This window comes from Phalaenopsis equestris, unplaced genomic scaffold, assembly GCF_001263595.1.
Source record: "Phalaenopsis equestris unplaced genomic scaffold, ASM126359v1 Scaffold000560, whole genome shotgun sequence".
In the NCBI taxonomy this organism is placed as follows: domain Eukaryota; kingdom Viridiplantae; phylum Streptophyta; class Magnoliopsida; order Asparagales; family Orchidaceae; genus Phalaenopsis; species Phalaenopsis equestris.
Window position 1 is genome coordinate 96,222 of NW_018165000.1, and position 6,499 is coordinate 102,720.

A 6,499-nucleotide genomic window follows, 5' to 3' on the forward strand; every position below is an offset into this window, starting at 1 on the left:
ATTCAATTGCAATAATCTTCTCTCCAGCTTCTTTCAAATTGAAATTTGACAAGCCTTCCCAAAAATTAATCTATAAGAGAACATTCCTATAGGTGTCTTATAGGCTGTCCTATATGCCCATAATGCAGTAGACCAATTCATTTTACTAGGATTAACACTCTTTTCCAAAATTCTCTTAATTTCACGATTAGATACTTCTGCTAAACCACTAGTTTGGGGATGATAAGCAGTTGCAATTTTATGTACTATATTATATTTTTCCACCAATCTTGCAACTGTTGCTTTTCTAAAATGAGATCCTCCATCGGTAATGATTACTCTAGGCATTTCATATTTTGTAAAAATATTTTTAATTAAAAATTTTGAAACACTAAAAATTTTGAAACACTACGAGCATCACATCGAGGTAAAGTAATTGCTTCAATCCATTTTGAAACATAATCCACTGCAATCAATATGTATATATTTCCAAATGAGGGTATAAATGGTCCCATAAAATCCAATCCCCATGCTTAAAAAGTTTCAATTTCCAAATTAAAATTTAGAGACATGTCATTTCTTCTTGAAATATTACCTACTCTCTGACACCAATCACATATTTTGATATATAAATTAACATCTCTAAATAGTGCAGGCCAATAAAATCTAGATTGTAAAATATTATGAACAGTTCTATCATTCCCAAAATGTCCTCCAAATTCAGAATCATGACATTTTTAAATAATCTCATGAATTTCTTTATAAGACACATCTTCTCATCATTAAATCTTTACATTGCTTATATAAAAAAGAATCATCCTAAAAATATGATTTTGCATCATGAATGAATTTCTTTTCCTGTTGTTTTATTATTTCATATGATAAAATACCACTAACAATATAATCTACAATATCAACATACCAAAATATTTTTCATCCTTTTTCAACATAAAGTCGTTTATCAGGAAAAGTTTCATTAATCTTTTTTTCCATATATAGTATTTCTTCTTATTATAGCCACGATAGATGATCAACAATCTAATTATCAATATGTTCCTATCAACTACTATGAAATCAAACTCTTGCATCAGAAGTACCCATCTAATTAATATTGATTTAACATCCTTCTTTTGTATTAAATATTTAATAGCTGAATGGTCAGTATGCACAATACATTTAGCTCCAATCAGATATGATCTAAACTTATCAAAAGCATGCACAATATCTAATAACTCTCTTTCAGTCGTGGTATAGTTAATTTGATCATCACTAAGAATCTTACTAGCATAGTATATAACTTTAAAAATCCGATCATATCTCTGCCCTAAAACAACTCTATTGCATAATCACTAGCATCATACATTAATTCAAAAGGTTTCTCCAAATACGGTGAAATAATTATAGGAGCATTGATCAATTTTTCCTTTAAAGTTTTAAAGGCTTTAAGGCAATATTGATTACAGTCAAATCTTTTATCTTTCTCCAGAGGTTGGCATAAAGGTTTAGTAATTTTTGAAAAAAACTTTAATATATCTTCTATAAAATCCAGCGTGTCCTAAAAAGCTTTTAAATTCTCTTACTATGGTAGGTGGAGGTAGGTTTGATATAATCTGTATTTTTGCAGGATCTATTTCCATGCCATTTTTTGAAATTTTATATCCAAGCACAATTCCTCCGACAACCATAAATTGACATTTTTCCCAGTTCAATACCAGTTCAATATGAGATTAGTCTTATAAAACTTTCTCTAAATGATTTAGACATATTTCGAATGAAGTTCCAAATACAAAAAAATCGTCCATAAAGTCTTCAATCCCTTTTTCAATCAAATCACTGAAAATTAACATCATACATCTTTGAAATATTGCAGGTGCATTACATAATCCAAAAGGCATTCGCCGAAAAGAAAAAGTTTCATAAGGACTAATAAATATTTTTTCTCTTGATCTTTTGCAACAATAAGTATTTGATGATAATCGATATGATAACCGGTATATTCATCTAGAAAACAAAAATATTTATGCCCAACCAATCTATCTAACATCTGGTCCAAAAAGGGTAAAGTGAAATGATCTTTCTTCCTGGTGACAAAATTTAATTTTCTATAATCTATGCAGATTCACCAACTAGTGACTTGTCTTGTTGATATTAATTCATTATGCTCATTTGTCACTACAGTCACACCTCCTTTCTTTGAAACACAGTGAATTAGACTAACCAAAGAACTATCTGAAATAGGATAAATTATTCCAACATCTAACATTTTAAAATTTCTTTCTTTTATACTTCTTTCATCATAGGATTTTATCTTTTTTGAGAGTCAGCTCTTGATTCATGTTGATCTTGATCTTCTAATATGTTCTAATATGATTCTATGCATACAAATTGAAGGAATGATTCCTTTAATATCAGCTAATGTCCATCCTAAGGCTTTCTTATATATTTTTGAAATTTCCAACAACGGTTGTTCTTGCATATCAGTTAATTCAGAGGATATTATAACAAATAATGTAGATAAATCTTCTAAAAATGCATACTGATAAATCTTCTAAAAATGCATACTTCTAAAAATGCATACTTCAAATGTGTTGGAAGCATTTTTAGCTCGAGTTCAGGGGGTTTCTCAATCAGATGAAATCAAATTCTTATTACTTTCTATAAGATCTAACATTTCAAATCTTTCCTGAACATAATCCATATCCTCTTTACTCACTTCCATATATTCATCTTGAATTCTATCCTCATATTGATATTCCATATATTCTATTTTAAATTCTCTTTCAAAAGTTTTCTTGAAATATTCATGGCTTAAATATTCATTAATATCTATTCTGAAGCATTCAATCTGGTATCTCATTGATTTTGCAATATTAAATGTAACCTCTTGATCACAAACTCTCATAGTTAGTTCTCCTTTCTGCACATATATCAAAGCTCTTCTAATGAATAGGAATGGTCTTCCTAAAATGATAGGAATTTCTTTATCTTCCTCCATATTTAATACAATAAAGTCCACACAAAAGATAAACTTATCGACTTTTACAAAAACATCTTCTATAACTCCTTTAGGATAGGTAATACAACGATCAACTAACTGCAGAGTTACAGTTGTAGGTGAAGTATCTCTTAAGCCCAACCATCTAAGCCAACCTTCTAAGAATTGATAATGACATAAGATTAATACTGACTCCTAAATCACATAAAGCTTTTCCATAAAATCGTTCGTTAATAGTATTCGTCAATAGCACAAGGAATTGTAAAACTTCTAGGATATTTAAGTTTTTCAGGAAGCTTTTTTTGAATTATAGTGCTACACTCTTCGCTGAGTGCAATAATCTCATTATCTGCAAACTTCCTTTTCTTATTATTAAGTATATCCTTCATGAACTTCACATGACATTTTTTCCAAAGCCTCAACAAATGAAAAGTTTATCATTAATTTCCTCAAAATTTTTGAAAATTTTGAAAATTGATTATCTCTATATTTCTGCTTTAATCTTTGAGGAAATGGAGGTGATGGTCTTTCTACAGTGATTTTCATTGGCTTAATAGGATTTTTTGACTCAAAATGAAAATCTTAATCAGATCTTTCATTTTCCAACTCATCTTTTTCTATTTCATTTTCTTGTTAAACTCTGTTTTTTATTTCTTTTCCACTTTTTAATTGAATAACTTTAATTTGCTCTTTGTTTTGATCATTAGGATTTACTTCAACATTACTAGACAATGTTTTTGGAGGTTTATTATTAAGTGTAGTAGCAATACATCCCAATTGATTTTTCATGTTTCTTATAGCAGCTCCTTGACTTTGTAATTGACTACCCATTTGCAATACCAATTCTTCCATTAATAACTTTTTCTTCTTGCTCTACAAATTATTAAAATCTTAGGGGTAATAAGGTTCATAAGCTTGGTTCCCTTAATTATTGGAGTTTCCCAATGGGTTCGCAGTGTTGTTTCCCCATTGCAGATTTGCAACATTAGAATTATTGTTACTCCAACTAAAATTTGGATGATTCTTTGAACCATAATTATAATAATTGGCATAAGGATTATTAGAACGATTATTTATTTCATTTAAAGTCTCATAAGAAGATTGAGATTCTATCATTTGTCCTAATGAGTTTTCCTCAAGCATAGGTGTTGTCTGAGAATAGTTCATTCCATATCGATCTATCTTTTTTAATATAACAGTTGTTTGGGTAGCTAAAATATATATAACATCAGAATCATGTATATTAGCTAGTCTTTTTGGATTCACCCTTTTAGAGGGCAATTATAAATTAATAGTAGCCATCTCTTCAATTAATGAATAGCTTCATCGAATGGTTTTGACATTAATGATCCACCAACAATAGCGTCAATTATCAATCTAAGAGATCCAACCAACCCATTTTAAAAAGGTTGAATTTTTAATGAGTCCGACAATGCATGGTGTGGACACTTTCTAAGGAGATCCTTAAATCTTTCCCAGGCTTCATAAATTGATTCCCCTTCAAACTGATAAAAAGATGTGATATCATTTCTAAGCTTAGTAGTTTTTGAAGGTGGGAAATATTTAGATAAGAATTTTTGTGATAAATCTCCCCATGTTCTGATAGATCCAGGTGCTAATGAGTTTAACCACATCTTAGTTTTATCCCTTAGTGAAAAAGCAAAAAGTCTAAGCCTGAGGACGTCATTTGAAACTCAATAAAATTTAAATGTAGCACAAAATTCTGAAAACCTAGTAAGGTGTAAATTAGGATTTTCAGTACGTTTTCCTTCAAACTGATTATTTTGTGCTATTTGGATAATAACAGATTTAAGTTCAAATGAATTGGCAGCTACAGTAGGATTTTGGATACTCAAATGAATTTCATCTGCTGTAGGATTTGCATAATTTCTTAAAGGTCTCTGATGATGTTCATTTTCATTCCCAACATTGTTTAAATTACAAGCAATTTTGCTAATCTGATCTTTCTCTTTTTGTTGTTTTTAAATTTTTATAATAGTTCATTCTAACTCGTAGTCGTAAGGTACTAACTTTTTGGATCTTACACTACACATAAATTGAATAAAGCAAGTAATTAAAAATAAGCAAACTCACTAAAATAAGAAAATGTTCAAATTAAACTTCAAACACTCTTTTTTTATATATTTTTAAAATAAAAATAAAACAAAATACTAATATTTTTCATTACTTCCCTGACAACGGTGCCAAAAACTTGACATAGAGATTTGTATATGCAAATATTTATGGAAATGATAACACTTAACGACACCAAAAAATAGATGTAGGCAGACTTAGAATAAATATGCAAAATGATCTTAACAAAAATACTTTTTATAAATATAATTTAACTTTTAAAACTCTTTTTAAACTACAAAATCTCTCATAAATATCAATGCAAGTATACGTATCATTCAAATAATAAATGTCTCTAATAGAGTCCTAGATATCAATCTCATAGGGAAGTTGGAAAATCCCAAAGTAAATTATGAAAATTATTTTATAATAAAAGCAAAAAAATAAAAGTAAAGTGCAAAGTTTGAAAATTCACTACTCAGGTGAATGCTAATTAAAATGCATATGTAAGATTACATAAATTAAATTAAAGTAAACACTAAACTTTCAAAAGTAAAATTGCGAAAATTAAACGAAGTTTTTGTTGTGCGGAAAGTTCAAGTTTAAGAAAAAATCCTTCCCCTTTATAAGGAGTATATTGTTTATGAAGAAATTGAAATTATTTGAAAATATATATAAAAACTGTTTTGTGCCAAATAGGAGCAATCCTATTTTTTACCCTCTTCAGAGTGTTATAAAGAGCATTGACTATTCCAAAGTTTGGTCCCTAATTCCGTGGTTGGGCTGGGAGGATATCAGCTGCCACTTCAGAGCTCCCACTACTCCCTCCCCTGAGGGCTAACAATCTCACATTAGTTTCCAATCAACTGAATCAAATTGGGGGTTTTAATCTGTCACCATAAAAACTCTAACTCTGTATCCAACAAAGTGTATTTCCTTATTTATTTGCACCCAATCCCATGGATGACGTACTCTCCCATGAAATTAAATGTGATTCTCCCTATATTGTAAAAATCATATCTCATTTAAGAACATGTCTCTCAATAAGTTTTAACATTTCATTTGGCCAGATCGAAAAGTAAATGAAGGTCGGAGTTCAAATCATCACAAATTATTATCATTTAAAACTGTGGAAAACAAAATCTATACTTCATAAAACCTTATCTTCAAAGTAGGGAGATAGATAAACAAGACTACTTATAAACAAGATTACTTAGAATTTATGAGAATGATACAATAAAACACGAATTTCATATATAAAAACAAGTTTAGAAGATAAAAGAAATAAAAACACAACTTATCTCACAATCCTTCTCAATCAAACCCCTATAAGTTCTCTCCAAGCCTTTCTCTCTTTACAATCACTCCCAATTCTCTCTTAGAAATGTAATGAAGAAGAAATCTCTCACCTTCCCTCTCCTCTTACAACCCTAGAAGAAAATCTCCTCTTCT